The sequence below is a fragment of the Panthera onca genome, chromosome B3 (assembly GCF_046562875.1).
Source record: "Panthera onca isolate mPanOnc1 chromosome B3, mPanOnc1 haplotype 2, whole genome shotgun sequence".
Classification (NCBI taxonomy): domain Eukaryota; kingdom Metazoa; phylum Chordata; class Mammalia; order Carnivora; family Felidae; genus Panthera; species Panthera onca.
The window spans coordinates 12,881,839-12,899,261 of NC_138344.1; the positions used below are offsets into that span (position 1 = coordinate 12,881,839).

At 43.7% G+C, this 17,423-nt stretch overlaps 1 protein-coding gene and 1 long non-coding RNA gene across 6 annotated transcripts in view; both read left to right on the forward strand.

Moving 5' to 3' along the window:
• The window catches only part of LOC132668744 (uncharacterized), a 324,417-nt gene that overhangs the window by 41,225 nt on the left and 265,769 nt on the right, over positions 1–17,423 (forward strand). The window lies entirely within an intron of this gene.
• MCTP2 (multiple C2 and transmembrane domain containing 2) overlaps positions 14,756–17,423 on the forward strand; it is a 239,439-nt gene continuing 236,771 nt past the window's right edge. For 3 of the 5 annotated variants that reach the window (XM_078448969.2, XM_078448972.2, XM_078448971.2), the window contains exon 1: positions 14,756–14,916. The gene's annotated coding sequence lies outside the window, so the exon portion shown is untranslated. The remainder of the gene's footprint in view (positions 14,917–17,423) is intronic. The other 2 variants (XM_078448970.2, XM_078448965.2) reach the window with 2 other exon arrangements.

A 17,423-nucleotide genomic window follows, 5' to 3' on the forward strand; every position in this document is an offset into this window, starting at 1 on the left:
CCCAGGGTCGTGGGATCGAGCCCTGCATCAGACTTTGTGCTGAGCATAGACCCAGGTTAAGGTTGCCTCTCTCGGGGTGCCTGGGTGGCTCAGTCAGTTCAGCATCTGACTTCAGCTCAGGTCACGATCTTGCAGTTCCTGAGTTCGAGCCCCGCGTCGGGCTCTGTGCTGACAGTTCAGAGCCTGCTTCAGATTCTGTGTCTCCTCTCTCTCTCCCCTGCTCACACACTGTCTCTCTCTCTCTCTCTCTCTCTCTCTCTCTCTCTCCAAAATAAATAAACATTAAAAAAAATTTTAAAAATATTCTCTCTCTCTCTCTGTCTCTCTGCACCTCTCCCCTGCTCACAGGCTCTCTCTCTCAAGTAAAATTTATATTAAAAAATCAAAATATACATTAATGCAACATGGAGGGCCAGGTGGATACAGGTACCACTACCAGTGTTCCTGAGACCAGCGTTCTGGACTTGCAGTCCCTAACATTTTTAATGTTTTATTTATTTTTGAGACAGAGCATGAGCAGGGGAGGGGCAGAGAGAGAGCGAGACACAGAATCTGAAGCAGGCTCCACGCTCTGAGCTGTCAGCACAGAGCCCGACACGGGGCTCAAACTCACGAACCGCGAGATCATGACCTGAGCCGAAGTCCGACGCTCAACCGACTGAGCCACCGGTGCGCCCCTTTATTTTGTTATTTGAATGCCGTCTGCTACTAAGTGTGTGTATGTGCGTGTGCATCAAGCTTCTCTTTTGGACATTACAGTGGGTATTTAGGGAATAAAACAGAAGGGGAGGGCCTCCAATACCTGTGGACTAAAACCCTAATAAAGAAACACATATGTCCACGGAAAGGTTTGTTCAAACAAGTTTATGGCAACTTTCGTAGTAATAGCTTCAAACTGGGAACACATGTCTAGCAATAGAATGGATAAACAAGCTGTGACATAGTCATATGATAGAATATCACTCAGCAACAAAAGGAATAACTACTGATACAAAGAACAGAATGGGTGAGTCTTAAAAAACCCGAGGAGTTAAAAAAAAAAACCCTTTGCAGAAAAGAGTACAAATTTTGCCCCATGGTTTTTAAATGTTCATTTATTTTTGAGGGAGAGAAAGAGAGAGAGAGAGAGAGAGAGAGAGAGAGAGAGAGAGAGAGAGAGAGAATCTTAAGCAGGCTGCATGCTCAGCATGGAGCTGGACTTGGGGCTTGATCTCATCTCAAGATCCCGGGATCATGACCTGAGCCGAAATCAAGATGATTGATGCTCAACTGACTGAGCCACCCAGTCACCCCCAAGTATATTATCCCATTTATTTGGAGTTCTAGAATAGGCAGAACTAATCTGTGATGGAAAAAGCTGTCAGAACTGAGTAGCCTGTCTGTACGTGTGTATGATTACGTACGTGTGTGTGCCTATACAACAGAGAGAAGCATCATCTGGGAAGGGACAACAGGTAGGGAGGGTAAAGATAATGACCTATGTATCCTGGTTGCCTATATGGACTTATTATCAAAACTCATGAATTTACAGTATATACAAGTATATACATACTTGAAGATTTTTTTAAATTTTTTTTTAACGTTTATTTATTTTTGAGATAGAGACAGAGCATGAACAGGGGAGGGGCAGAGAGAGAGGGAGACACAGAATCTGAAACAGGCTCCAGGCTCTGAGCTGTCAGCACAGAGCCTGATGCGGGGCTCGAACCCACGGACCGTGAGATAGTGACTTGAGCTGAAGTCAGACGCTTAACCGACCAAGCCACCCAGGCGCCCCCATACTTGAAGATTTTTATGGAAAGAAATAAGTTAAGGTAAAAAAAAAAAAATTCTAGTTAAAAGTACACATGGAGGGGGCGATGTGTAAGAATGTCCGCGATTTACTTTGAAATATGTCCCAACGTTAACAAATTGGTGGAGCGATAGATACACGGTTGTATGGATATGTAACAAAATGTATAGTGGGATCTAAGCGGTGGATAGACACGTTTTCATGGTAAATCTTACAGGCTTGTTGTATGTTTGGAACTTTTCATAATAAAATGTTGAAAAAAAGCCCTATGAATTTAAGGAATTTACATGGAATGAGTTTTATCATCACCATCACTGTCCTCATGACTGTATTCAGATATTCAACTTACTGGGAGTCCACTTTGGTTCAGATACATTCAAAATATTTTTTTACCCTTACACAAATCTTCGGGTGTTGATAGTATTTCCAACTCACATAGAAGGGAAATTAATAGAAAAAGGAATGATTAAGTTGTAGAATAGACCCATGGAGATAAATGGATAAATTAGGAAGGGCAGCTAATTTGAAGTGGAAATTCACATGACTGGTATCGTTTGTATTGCAAATGGCTCCCGACGTGAGAAGTCCGACCATATGACACGAGCTACTGGGCTGGATTTGAGACGGACGGGAACACTGTTAGTTAAAGATAATGTGGATATACTGGAATTACCCACCTGAGTATATTAAGAGAGAGTCTGCCACTTTTACAAAAACCTTTTGATGACACATTTGTGCCTTTGTTCTCCTTACAGACGAAGGAGGGCATAAGGGTGCTTCGGATCATGAGTCATATCTTTGATTGCTTGCCAGTTACCGTGGAAGGCAGATTTGCTCAGTGACTTCATGCTTGGTGGCTTCATTTCCCAATTGCTTTTAGGTTCTATGAATCTAGAATACAGTGAGTTCTTGTCCAAGTGTCTTGAGGAAAAATCAGCATGTTCTTGGTATGGTTCAAAGAGAATGAGAGGAGGTGTCTTGACCTAGAAATTCTGCTAAGTGTCATTGGGACCTGGAAATCTGCTTGGGTGATATGAAAAAGACAGGCCAATATTCAGAGGGGTGAGCCCTGTGTGAAGTCTTAAGTCATCCTTACTTGTGCGAAGATACTATTTAATACTGAGACAAAGATTGATTAAAATTCAAGCACTGGACTCCAAAAGGCTTATACTTAATGCAAGTAGACTATTTCTCATAATAAGGTGGCAAAGGCTAATATGCTGCTTCTTTGCATTGAGCTAGAATTGGGTCAACTCAGTGAAGCAACAGAGATGATGTCATGGCCATCAGTCCCCTGACTGCCTGCTGATGACATTCTAAGAGGGCTGGACCTGCATATCAGAGCTGACAGCGAGATAGTTGTTATAACCAAATTGAAAATAATAACAGTAATACAGTGAACTTTTCGGGTGAAAATACTAAGAACCTTTGATCTGGTCTGATCTCGCTTCCAGAAATTGACTGCCTGAAAAATGACACTATAGTTTGAAGAAGAGTTAAGTTATGGACTCAGATATCCTGACTCCTAGTACATTTCTCTGTGTTTAAAAAATTTTTTAGTTATGTTTCTTCTCTCATAGACGATACATGCTATACAAATCACTGAGAGGCTCTATGTTTGAGATTGAGTCATTGGATAAGATGGATAGCAGATTAGATATGGCAGGGAAAAAATTAGTTAACCTGACCACATAGAAATAGAAACTATTCAGAACGAAACACACAGGGGCACCTGGGTGGCTCAGTCTGATTAAGCATCCAACTTCGGCTCAGGTCATGATTTCGAGGTTCATGGGTTTGAGCCCCACGTCAGGCTCTGTGCTGACAGCTTGGAGCCTGGAGCCTGCCTCATATTCTGTGTCTCCCTCTCTCTCTGCTCCTCCCCTGTTCGTGCTCTGTCTCTGTCTCTGTCTCTCTCTCTCTTTCTCCAAAATAAATAAACATTTAAAAAAAGTAAAAAAAAAAATTAAAAATGAAACACACAGAAAATAGAAGCCTGAAGAAGAAAAAAAAAATGAGCAGAGCAGTGAGTTCTGGGACAACATTAAGCAGTCTCATATATATATATATATATATATATATATATATATATATACACACACACACATATACATACACACACACACATACACATATGTATGTATATATATACATATATATACACACACACATATATACATATATACATATATATATACATATATACATATATGTATATATATACGTATACATATATGTATACATATACATATGTATATACATATATACGTATATGTATATACATATACATATACATATATGTATATGTATACGTATATATATACACGTATATATGTATATATACGTATATACGTATATACACGTATACATACATATATACATATATACGTATATACACGTATATATATACATATATATGTGTATATGTGTGTGTGTGTATTATTATATATGTGTATATTAAGTGTGTGTGTATAGATACAGTTTTCAAAAATGAGAAAATGGGGTCATAAAAATATTTGAAGAAATGGTGTTTGATTTTTTTTTTTTATCACAACAAAATCCAATGAAAACCATAAACTCACAGGGTCAAGAATCTCAACAAACCCTGGGGCACCTGGGTGGCTCGGTCAGTTAAGTGTCCCTTTCTTGATCTCAGCTCAGGTCTTAATTTCATTTTTTTTTAAACATTTATTTTTGAGAGACAGAGAGACACAGATTGTGAACAGTCGAGGGGCAGAAGAGACAGAGACACAGAATCTGAAGCAGGTTCCAGGCTCCGAGCTGTCAGCACAGAGCCCGACGCGGGGCTCGAACTCGGGAACCACGAGATCCTGACCTGAGCCGAAGTGGGATGCTTAACAGACTGAGCCCCCAGGCACCCCTAAGTCTTGATTTCAGAATCTTAAGGTTGGGCTCCACGCTGAGCATGAAGCTTACTTAAAAAACAAAACAAAACAAGACAAAAAATGCATCAAACCTTAAACAGATTATTCATCACACATTTAGGGTATACTTTTGCTAATCAGGCATGGGTAGGTGGTCTCTAAATTTATAATCCTAGCCCCCTGGCATTCATGTTCTTGTGTCATCCCCTCTCTCTGCATATGTGATGGGTTTATTGGTTTGTGCCTGATTAACAGAATATGGTAAAAGTGGGGCGCCCGGGTGGCTCAGTCCGTTAAGTGTCCGACTTGGGCTCAGGTCATGATCTTGCGGTCTGTGAGTTCGAGCCCCGCGTCGGGCTCTGTGCTGACAGCTCAGAGCCTGGAGCCTGCTTCGGATTCTGTGTCTCCCTCTCTTTCTCTGCCCTTCCCCCACTCATGCTCTGTCTCTCTCTGTCTCAGAAATAAATAAACATAAAACAAACAAACAAACCAAACAGAATAGGGTAGAAGTAAAGGGATGCCATTTCCCAGATTAGGTTACAAACAGATGGTGGCTCCATCTTGGCCTCTTTCCTTCTCTCTTTGGTCATCTTTTGCCACAACAAGGGGATACATAGGCCACCTACGGAGTAACCAATATGGTGAGGAACTATGGTTGGCCAGCAACTGTGTGAGTTTTGAAGTATATTCTCCAGCCTCCGTTGAGCCATGAGAGGACTGCAACCCCATGAGATATATCCTGAGCCAGAAACATCTATCTCAGCCACACCAGGATTCCTGTCCCGTAGAAACTGAGATCATAAATGCTTCTTGCTTTAAACCATTCCATTTTTAAGTATTTGTTACACGTCAATAGGTAATTAACACGTTGAGTGTATGTATGAATCTAACATAAAAAATCCTGTGTTCCTGTTTACCCTTGAACTGAGAAGGGATTCCAGAAATAATTGCAAAACAAATGAATGTATGAAAGATAAGACAGGTACTCAAAATAACTATGTCATAAAGACAAAAGCAATTGGTCTTGATCAAAGGTTTACAAGATTGGGAAGGATATTGTTATGAGAGTTCTTGGGCGGAGGGACTGATTCTTGGCTGAGAAAATAGGTGATTCTCTCAGGCTGAGACAGTATTTTGGACCTTGATGGGACAGAATTTGGCTACATTTTGGCGACAATGCGTCTAGGCACCTGAGTGAAAGAATCAGTCAGTAGGAGAGATGGAAAACCAAAGGGTGGATATAGGAAACCGTGAGCAGAATGCAGTGTGAGAAAACAAGAAAAAAGATATCAATGGAATAAAAGCAACGCTTGTATACAGATCATTGTAACTTCCGTTTGGGGCTCATGTTAGAAGTGATTCATATGAACACAAAACACTAATTCTTGCAAGTAACTCCTTTATCATTACACTTTCCTTTGTCGCATTGAGTGTATGCATCTACCTGAGCTGAATTTGCAGCGATGAGCTAATGAGTTTTCTTATTCTCGGAGAGTAATAGAGAAGACACAATGGTGGGCTACTAATCTTTTCATTAAGCAGAGCATTTCTGTATTTCAAAAGCTTCAGTGACAGCCACACCTTGAGAGAGGTGCGATCACAAAGAAGAAAAATCCATTTTCTTGTCTGACTTACTTTACAGCTACACGTAGCATGAACTTTGATTATATTGGGCCCATTTGACTTATTGTCTATATTATTTATCTTCACACTTTTATTGTCTTGTCCTGATGGTTTATAGTGGCTTTTCCTTGCCAATTTAAACTCTAGCTCCCTTCTCCATACTGTTCATTGATCACTTGCTTTTTCATTTTTAATTTCCGCCCTTCAGAGTCCAGTCACACTTTTCATGGTGCTGCTAATTCTGTCCTTTATTCTCTTGCCATGTTTCATCATTAAGTGACCATGGAAGTTTCCAGGTTGTTGGGGACACAGATCTCCTTGAGCACACCTTGCTAAAAATGGGCACTTTTACATGATCCGTAAAGGAGGCCTTACAGACACAAAACCTAACAAAGGCCCAACACGTTTTAATCTCCCGTATGGGCATATAACTTGGATTCCTGCCTTAGTTTTACGGAATTCTTGAGCATGTCTTACCAATGAATGTATGTGGTAAAGCATACTCAGTTTGAAACTGGGATTTTCAAGTGAGAATTGCTGAAATAGAACTCCATTTTGCAAATTCGTCAAGTAGGGTCCAATTTTAATAAAAAAACATCCGGAATAAGGAGAGATAGGTCACAACTCATTAGGAGGGTATTCTGTAATAATACAAAAAAGATTGAGCACATGTATACTGGAAATTAAGAAATTCATTTAGTTTTAAGGTCAAATTTCTTACTATTTTATTCTCTATTTTGGGCCAAGTTTTTCTCAGAAGGAAGCAACTAGTCATTATAAATATGTACCTAAAAACTCACGAAAGCAGGGAATTGTTCACCAAGTCAGCTTGAAAATATTATTTTTATGCACTTAAATAAAGCCCTGTGTAATTCCCGACTTCTTTTCAATCCATTAATTAGTGATTCTGTATTTTCTTTGTAGGTCATCATTACAGCCAGTAATTGGAGGCTGGATAAATTAAAACTTATTCAAATTACACGTCCCAGCAGTCACAAATATAGACTGGAGGCTTCAAGGCCATAACTTTGTTAATGCCCTCCGCTAAAAGGGTTATTATTTCCTTCCATGTATCTATATTTTAATTTTCTGATTACTTGAGTAAACAATTACGGAATCATTGTTAGGCAGGTCTGGCTTCATTTCGAGAATTGATCTCCCACTGGCTGAATATGTTACGTGTCGATTGCAGTGATGTGTGCTAGGATTCGCCCATGAGGATCTCCTTTCTCAGCAATCCTGTGTGGAGCCATCGTGTCTGCTAAGTCCCTTGTATATTTTCTACGGGGGGCAGAGAGGGGGTGCTCCTGCCCCCGACTCTGTGACTTGCTGGATCCTGCAGGTGCCGTTATCAGAGTCTTACCTTTGAGAGCTATGGTGTTTATTTGTTTCCATGTTTTTCCCCCTCATCATATGTGAGCCCCTGGAGGGCCGGAGCAATCGTATTTATGTTCTATCCACAGCGATGACCTTCGAGCTGGACACATTGTTGGTCAGGGGATACACATAGCCACCTGACTTCTACCCACCTGCATTATGTGGCCAGCACAGAGTTAATACTTGACTTTGAATGTCTTTGGGTGGGTATGACGTCTGCAGCCTTTGTTTCCTTGTATGTGGCCAACGTTTATTTCACTTGCCTGGCCCCTGTAGGCATCCTAGTTTGTGACCCTAGCCTATGTTAGCTATGTGGGTGAATGTGTCAACGAATGTACATCTATTTGCCCAGAAAATTATTACTCTAACATTCCAGTCCTGAAAATTCCTTCAGTTTCAATTCAGACTTACAACAAACAGTCCAGGTAGAAAAATATAACTTTGTTATACAATATACATAAAAGCATTGCTGAAAATTTGACAGAAGGTAGGTCACTCTGAGGGTTGTTTAGTAGTCAAATGAGAAAGGAAAAACAATTCAGTTGTGCTATTTGCAGAACTCAGGGATACAAACAAACCAGTGCCTGTGGAAGAGCCTAGATTTGCATTCCTGAGTTGACTGACAACTTCTACCTTGGATTTTTTTTTTTTTTTTTTTTTTTTTGAGACAGAGCATGAATGGGGGAGGGGGCAGTGAGAGAGGGAGAGAGAATCTTTTTTTTTTTTTTAATGTTTATTTATTTTGAGAGAGAGAGCATGCGTGTGAGTGGGGGAGGGGCAGAGAGAGAGAGACTCTCAAACAGGCTCCCTGCTCAGTGCAGAGCCCCATGCAGGGATCCATTTCACAACCCTGGGGTCCTGACCTGAGCCCTGGGGTCAAGAGTCGGGTGCTCTACGCACTGAGCTACCCAGGCACCCCTACCTTGGATCATCTTTTTTTTTTTTTTTTTTTTTTAACGTTTATTTATTTTTGAGACAGAGAGAGACACAGCGTGAACGGGGCAGGGGCAGAGAGAGAGGGAAACACAGAATCGGAAGCAGTCTCCAGGCTCTGAGCCATCAGCCCAGAGCCCGATGCGGGGCTCGAACTCGTGGACCGCGAGATCGTGACCTGAGCCGACGTCAGACGCTTAACCGACTGAGCCACCCAGGCGCCCCACCTTGGGTCATCTTAAAACAAGCACTGGGATTTAAGAACAATAACCCTGGCCAACATTCCAAGTGCAAATTCAACAACCCACTTCTCAAGACAGATTCTGAGATGCTCCACGCTAGGGCCAATGACAGCACACTAGAGAACAATCCAACAATGTGACTCTCTGTGGGGCCACAGCAATGGTGTACGGTGTGAAACGCTCTCTCTTGGTCTGGTTTCGTCTGGGAGAAAGCTTAAGCAATTAGCTAACTGGATGGAATTTACATCACCAGACATAAAAATGTTGGTGATGAGGAAGTACCCTTGAGCAAGGTCAAGCTTCACCTGAAAAAATAAATTTGTGTCTGCTTTAATTATCTGATAAATAGGGACCTAAGGCTCTAAGATCGACCCGAATATGTCTCTAATAATTTTAAGTTTAAAATTGTTTTAAAAAAATATTTATTTATTTTTAAGAGAGAGAGAGAGACACAGAGCGTGAGTGAGGGAGGGGCAGAGAGAGAGAGAGAGAGAGAGAGAGAGAGTGAGAGGGAGACACAGAATCCGAAGCAGGCCTCAGGGTCCAAGCTGTCAGCGCAGAGCCCGACGTGGGGCTCAAACTCATGAACCATGAGCTCATGACCTGAGCCGAAGTCGGACGCTTAACAACTGAGCCACTCAGGCACCCCAATAATTTTAACTTTTTAAAAGCAGCTATTACCAGATGCTCATCTTGGCCATAGAAATTCTCACCCTTGAAAACTGTAATATCTATACCAATGTAACTTTGAGCAGGTTACTACCTGCGAACGTTTCCAGCTAATTTGTGTCATATACATGTCTGGGTATTTGAAATAGTTTGTTACATATGCTTAGTATTAATAAGACAATTAAATGCTGATACTGGTTTCCAAAGAAAGATTTTATAATGTCTTCCTTCTGAGTAATTAGAAAGGAAGACTCCTTTACTGTTAGGGCCACTCCTTTGCTCGAGAAACTGAAACCCTACCAACCACTCTTTTTTTTTTTTTTCTTACCAACTGTAGGAAAACACCTAGCTAGTTAAGTGGCAGAGCTAGGTGTGGAGTGAGTCACTAAATGTGGTCTCTCTACCCCTGCCACTATAAAAAGGGGATACACTTTCTACAAACTATCATGACAATCATATGATAAGAAAAAAATCAAACTGAGCAAATATAATAACAACGACTATTTGCACTAACAATAAAAGGAGTGTTATTTTCTCAAGGCCAGGTAGCAAAGTACACATGCTTCCTTATGGCACTCGGTAGACATCTGTCACTTGGCGAGAGGACTAAATTTGGCCTTAACCATGGCATTGATTTCTTCTCCTAGTAGGTCTAGATGTATGTATTTATATCTCGATTGTTCTTCTAATTTGGATTTTATCAGCCCAGAAAAGAGAAGAAGCAAGTCAAGGGACTTCTATTCCCAAGATGAGCTTTGAGTTCTCCAAGTAGAGCTGGGCTGGATCGAACACATGGCCAGCTCTGGTAGGATCTTACAGGAGTGCTGTTGTGATCCCCTAGGAGCAGAGAAGCATTAGAGCTTTTACTCCTAGGCATTTATAGACAAGATCATCTCTCTTTTAAATTTATTTATTTTTTAATGTATCTATCTATCTATTTATTTATTTGAGACAGAGAGGGAGAGAGAGAGCATGAACAGAGGAGGAGAAAAGGGAGACGGAGACAGAGAATCCAAGCAGGCTGTGCACTGACAGCTGAGAGCCCGATGCGGGGCTTGAACTCACAAACCACGAGGTCATGATCCAAGCCTAGCTGAAGTCAGATGCTTAACTGACTGAGCCACCCAGGCACCCGGATCATCCCTCTTTTAGAAAAGACTCTTTTAACTCCATGGGCAGAGACTCTAGGTAACTACAGCCACTGCACTTGTCCTACTTAAATTGCTATTGTTGATTCAAACAGGCACAGTGACGTTGCTAACATACCTGCTCTGTCGTGCTTCTGAAATATGACAGGAAGCATCAGCTGTGGTAGCGAAGGAGCACATGGGGTGTGTAGAAGCCACATCTGCCATTCAAAATGGAAAAGAACAGGTGAAATTACTAAACTGCCATAACCCTAGCATATGTTGTCTAGCATCTAAAAGCAATTGTAGGGGCGCCTGGGTGGCGCAGTCGGTTAAGCGTCCGACTTCAGCCAGGTCACGATCTCACGGTCCGTGAGTTCGAGCCCCGCGTCGGGCTCTGGGCTGATGGCTCAGAGCCTGGAGCCTGTTTCCGATTCTGTGTCTCCCTCTCTCTCTGTCCCTCCCCCGTTCATGCTCTGTCTCTCTCTGTCCCAAAAATAAATAAACGTTGAAAAAAAAAAATAAATAAAATAAAAGCAATTGTATTTGTAGGACTCTAATATAAATGTAGAGAGTGGGAAATCTCCACCACAAATATCATATTGACACTACGGTTGTTTCTTCAGAGGCTAAATAACTCGATATTCATGTGAATTAAGAAGGCCAGACAGAGAAGTCAGGAGACTTTAATTTTTTAAAGTAACCATTACAACATCACGGACAGTGCCTATAAGACTTGGTTCAAAACTTGCTTACATCAAGAAATTCAAACAGAGAGGGAGGGAGGCAAACCATAAGAGACTCTTAAATACAGAGAACAAACTGAGGGTGGATGGGGGATGGGGGAGAGGGGAAAATGGGTGATGGGCATGGAGGGGGGCACTTGTTGAGATGAGTATAGGGTGTTGTATGGAAGCCAATTTGACAATAAATTATATTAAAAAAAAAGTAATAAAGTACCCCCAACTAAGTAAACAAACATAAAAATAAAGAAATTCGGGGCGCCTGAGTGGCTCAGTCGGTTAAACGTCCGACTTCGGCTCAGGTCACGATCTCACGGTCCATGAGTTCGAGCCCCGCGTCGGGCTCTGTGCTGACTGCTCAGAGCCTGGAGCCTGTTTCAGATTCTGTGTCTCCCTCTCTCTCTGACCCTCCCCCGTTCATGCTCTGTTTGTCTCTGTCTCAAAAATAAATAAATGTTAAAAAAAATTTAAAAAAAAATAAAGAAATTCAATGCACAACAGTGTATTGAACATTTATCAGCCACATATATGAGTCCAACCTCTCTTCTAAGTGCTTCTTGTGGTTACATGGTGAGGTCAAGTTGGTTAAAGCAACAGTATTATTTCCTGGATGGAACATGCTAGAAAGAGGCAGGTAATGTACCTGGACAAGTAAAAAAGCAACAACAACAGCAAAACTTTCAAGGAGGCTTGACAGAAGAATGTATCGTGGTGAGAGATGAGAAGGTGTGACCTTAGATTTCTGTCTTTTCAAATGTTTCACTTTCTGCAGCATTTAATGATTGAAAAGTGCCGCTAGTCATTTTCAACTTGCGGTCGGGCTACAGGAACCACAGAACAGGAACCCCACTGTGGCAGGAGTTGGAAGCAAAAAGCGTTTTGTGTGGGTTCACTCACTATTTTAATTCTGTTGTATTATTAGTGGGTTCTAAGGTATGGTTGTTAACTTCTCCTGTTTAAGGCTCTTTCCCTGCTTCCTTTATTTTTTCCTTTCCTTTCTACCCTTTATTTTCCCTCCGGAACCTTCCCTTGCTAAGGCTGGTGATGCATCTGCAGGGAGGCCACAGGGGGAAAATCCCAGATTTTCTATAGGTCCCAGGTGACTTTTCTCTGACTCTGCTGGTAACTTGTCTTATACCTTCAGCCCAGGGATTTCATGGTTCTGAGGCTAATTCTCCCCATTTTAAACTAGGGATATTATGGACTGCTTCACAGGTTTGTGAAAATTAAATGTGAACCTGTGTTATATGCCAAGCCCAGAAAGTGGTGAGTGATTCTGTTCATCACCAGTAGCTGCTACTGTAAGTATTCTTTTTTTTTTAAACTTTTATTTATTTAAAAACAATTTTGGGACGTCTAGGTAGCTCAGTCGGTTAAGAATCTGACTCTTGGTTTCGGCTCAGGTCATGATCTCACGTGTGTGAGTTTGAGCCCCGCGTGGGGCTTGGTGCTGACAGCACAGAGCCTGCTTGGGATTCTCTGTCTCTCCCTCTCTCTATCTGCCCCTCCTCCGCTCAACCCCCCCTTACTCTCTCTGTCTCTCTCTCAAAAATGAATAAACAAAACTTAAAAAAATTCTTTTAAATCTAAAAAAATAAAAACAATTTTTTTAATGTTTATTTTTGAGAGAGAGTGAGAGAGAGAGTGAGAGCGCACGAGTAGGGAAGGGACAGAGAGAGAGGGAGACAGAATTCGAGACAGGCTCCAGGCTCTGAGCTGTCAGCACAGAGCCCAACTTGGGGCTCAAACTCATGAACCGTGAGATCATGACCTGAGCTGAAGTCAGATGCTTAACCGACTGAGCCACCCAGGCGCCTCAAGTATTCTTTTCATGAAGAGGGCGGCTCTGTTTCTGCCCAAGGGCTCATGCGTTCTAAATATTTTTCTTCCTGGGCTCCTCCATGTCTGACCATACTATTATCATCATTAGCCAACCGTTATTTTTTTAATGTTCATTTATTTATTTGAGAGAGAGAGGAGAGAGAGTGTGTGAGCCCAAGCAGGGAGGGCAGAGAGAGAGAGAGAGAGAGAGAGAGAGAGAATCCCAAGCAGGCTCTGGGATGTCAACACAGAGCCCCAAGCTGGACTCTAACCCACACACCCTGAGAACGTGACCTGAACGAAATTAAGAGTTGGAAGCTTAATCGACTGAGACACCCAGGCGCCCCTCCTCAGTAGCCAACCTTCAATAAGTGCCTATTAAGGACACTGCGGTAAGTACTTTCCGAAAAGCATTTAATTATTTCTCAGAATCTATACAACAGCTATTATTCGAATCCCAGTTTATTAATGAGAAAGTAGACGTTCAGAGGCATTAAGTGAACTGGCGGGTTTATAGCATCTGTTGCCAAGACGGGATTTGATGAGGTCTTTCTGCTTAACCACCAATGACACCAATTAAACTCTCCAGCTCACAGGCCACCTACTCCCCACAACCACCTGTGGGACGCAGGGTCTGTCCCACACCCAGGTTAGCTCCTATACCTCTGTTGTAGCTGATTTCTGATACGGGGTGGGGGGGGGGTGCTGAGGGGTGTGCGGTTCTGGCCTCTCGGGAGGCGGTGGGGGCGGGGGTTCCTATCCTTCCTTATCTCCTCCTCAGCCACCTGCAAGACGGACTCTGTACCCAGTAGACAGGGGCTCCTTTACTGAAGGGGAAAGAAACTGACCAGGCAGACATTAAGAGTAAACAGAAGAAGAGTTTAGCGTGAAGGGGAGAGAAAGGAAGAAAAAGGATTCAAAGGAAAGGATCGAAGGGCAAATATTTGCTGAACGCCTTCGCGCCAGTCATCGGACCCAGCGGTCTTTAAGGGTCCCTGCCTACGAGTTCTCAGCGCACTGGGCACTGAGATCGGCCTAATGTTTACAGACGAGGAACCAAGGTTCAGAGAACAAAGAGCTCAGCGCATCTGGGTGGCCGCTTTGCACCCACAGTCGCGCCCACGTGGCACGGGCTGGATGTGGTGCCTGGTATCTCCTGCCAGGGTCAGGGTGGTAAACACGGAGGTTGCGCCCTCCCCACCGATCCCTTAGGGAGCGGTGGCACCCTGGGGCACTCCTCTGCGTATCCGCGAAGACACGGTACTCTGCGATGACAAGTTCGCAAGTCACAGCTGTCCCCTTTCCTCACTTCGCACTAAAACGCGGGTGAACTCCGCGCCCAGTCACCGCCACGCTGCTGGGACGCATCTTCCTTTTGTTGGCAGCCGGGCCGGACGAGGCAGCTCAGCGTGATCTCTTCCTCTTCGCCCCGCGGGTGCCCAGAGGCAGCAGCCGCCAGAGCCACCAGGGGCCGCGCCCGCGCTTAGGTGGGAGGTGGCTCCAAGGTGACGCGCGGCCACCTCCGCCCCCTGGAGGCGGGGCTGGCGGGCGGGGGCCAAGGAAGTCGCACGGCCCCGGAGGTGCCCTCGCCCCCGCCGCGTCCCGGCTCCTCTGGCGCCTGCGAGCGGCAGCCGCGGCGGGTCCCGGCAAGCGAGGGGCGCGCCTTGACCCCTCGGCAGCCCCCGGGGACGCAACCTCGGACAGGTGAGGGGCGGTGCGGGGCGCACCTGGCAGCGCGCGCTGGAGGGGCGCGGGGGCGCCGCCTGCTCTCTCCCGGGGTGGGCGTCTGTGCTCCCCACCGAGGTGAGAGGGGTCGGGGACCCTGAGGGCTCAGGATGGGAATCCAGGGAAACTCCTTCCCGGGACCCAGAAGGTGTGGCAAGGACGGGAGGCAGCAATCCGCGGCGGCCAGTCCTGGAGAGCGCACGAGGGGCGGGCAGCCTGCCGCAGGAATTCTTGGCTTTTGAAAAGGCACACCTTTGGCCCCCTCTGGGCGCAGTGGAGTCGGTCACCGCCACCGCCCGGGCTATTTCTGCAGAGGTCAGCCCCTCATTTGGGTGGGATTTGACGCGCTCCCTCCTTGGAGACCTGGAGGTTCTGCTTTGGTGCCTAGCGCAGCTGCACGACAGCTGAAAGCTTTAGAAGACTTGTCTAGGTTACAGAGGGGTCTCTCGCACGTTAAAAAAAAAAAAAAAAAAAAATACGGTGGTGGTGATGGTGAACTTGAGAGGCGATTGCTTCAGGAGTTAGTTCCCCAGCGCTCTGTCCATTTGTTAGGCAAATTGGGGGCGCTGATGGCTTTTAGAGATGGTTGCGTTTCCTTAAAGGGGTTAAAACATCTTAACGAACTTGTGTGCGGTGTCTGAGGGTTTCGGCGGCGTGTGGGTCCTTACGTAAGTGTGGGCTGGAAGTTACCTCGGCAAGGGCCACTTACGGCTCCCAGACAGCTTCCAGGTGAACCCTAGAGCTTTACAAAACCTGCTTCCCGAGAAACGGAACTTCAGGCAGACAGGTCTATGGATTATGGTTTCCATTAGCGTTCATTTTTTGTTTGGGTCAGCAGCATTTGAATTCAGTAAGTATTTGTTGTCTGCCTGTTAAGGGCGAACCTCTGCGGGAGCCAGGTTGGTGTGCTTTTGGTAGCAAGGGTATTGGGACGAAGGGGGCATTTTAGGGCACTCATTCCTCACAGGTGGGTGTTTAGAAAGGGCAATGGCACAGGGACACCTCTTTAATCTCTGCTAATAAGCATTTAAATGCAGGGAGAATGCAAATCTCTGAAGACAGTCATTAGCCTGGCCTGCCACCCACCGGACAGGGACGATCAAACCTGTTCTTTAAAATAAGATTGTTAAGGATCCATTCTGCACCATCCACCATGCTGGGCACTTTATCTTGCTGCATAAAATACACACCATAGGTATTCTTCCCCTGGTACAGGCAGGGAAGAATTCAGCAATTCGTTCAAGGTTGTTAGTGCACCTGAGAGTGGCAGGTAACTATGACCGAGGGCAAAACGCATACTTTTTCACTACTCCACAGTGCTGTGAGGCCAACAGTGTCAATCTGGCAGATTTAATGGAAAATAACTCAAATTTATATTCGTAGAACAATCCACGTCCTGGGACTGAAGGTCACTGTCGTGTATGAGTGTTGCTTTTATTCTCTTTGTGTGGTTGAACCATGGTCAGTCTGGGACAAGAAGATGAACAGCTTCTTCTTCTTCTTTTTTTTTTTTTTAAATACAGAATTTATTATGTGTCTTCCTTAACATATTTTTAAGGACCCAACATATCCGATTGGGACAAGTCAGTAAAACTTTGTAGGCATTCCTTGTGTATTACGCATTGAGGTGACAGCCAGTTTTCATATTATTCATATCCATATCTTTTAACATTTTTGCAGCTGGATTTCATATCTTCCAGATGAATGGAATCCATCGTCGTCACCTAGAAAGGACTTTGTGTGTGTAAATCTATAATCATACATGAATATACATAACATTTACTTTAAAAGATGTACCCATTTTTCCTTAAATCTCTAGAAGTGTAGGGTACTGCAGTGTGCTTGTTTGGGAAGAAATCCTAATATCCCAAGTTTAGCCTTTGAGTAAGAATGATCCATAACAGCTCATACTTTCTTTAAGTTCCTGTAAACCACAAAAGTGATTTTCAAACTGCAATTATACTGTAGAGGATGAGAATGACAGTAAGCCTTTGAATTTTAAGTAATATTTCAAAACTTGCTTTCTTAAAACCTTCCTTCTGATTGTGAGTAATTACACACAGAAATTGAGGGGTTTCATGTTTAAATTATCTTAAGGTGTTGAAAATAAAGTAGTGGTGTTTTTTGTTGTTGTTGTTGTGTGTGTTTAAGGGAGGCTTTTTGCCTGTGTTGAGACAATCAGGTGGGATCTTCTGCCTGGGTTGTGCCTGGCACAGTTTTTATTTTCTCTATCTTCATGTGACAGTGAAACTGATAGGCTGACAGCACACCTTGAAGTCCTCTTTAGGAGTATTTGAAATCCTGCCTAGAATGTGTTTGTAGAAGTGTGCGTGGCTTGGTGAGATGCTCTAACGAAGAGGCAGAGAGTGTTGAATTAGAGAAATTTCCAGAAAAGCCAAAGAGCCCAGGAGCAGAGTATGCATGAGATGTGAAATGGGCAGATCTCAATTTTTCGATTTGGGGATGCTTTTTAGGAAAAATAATGC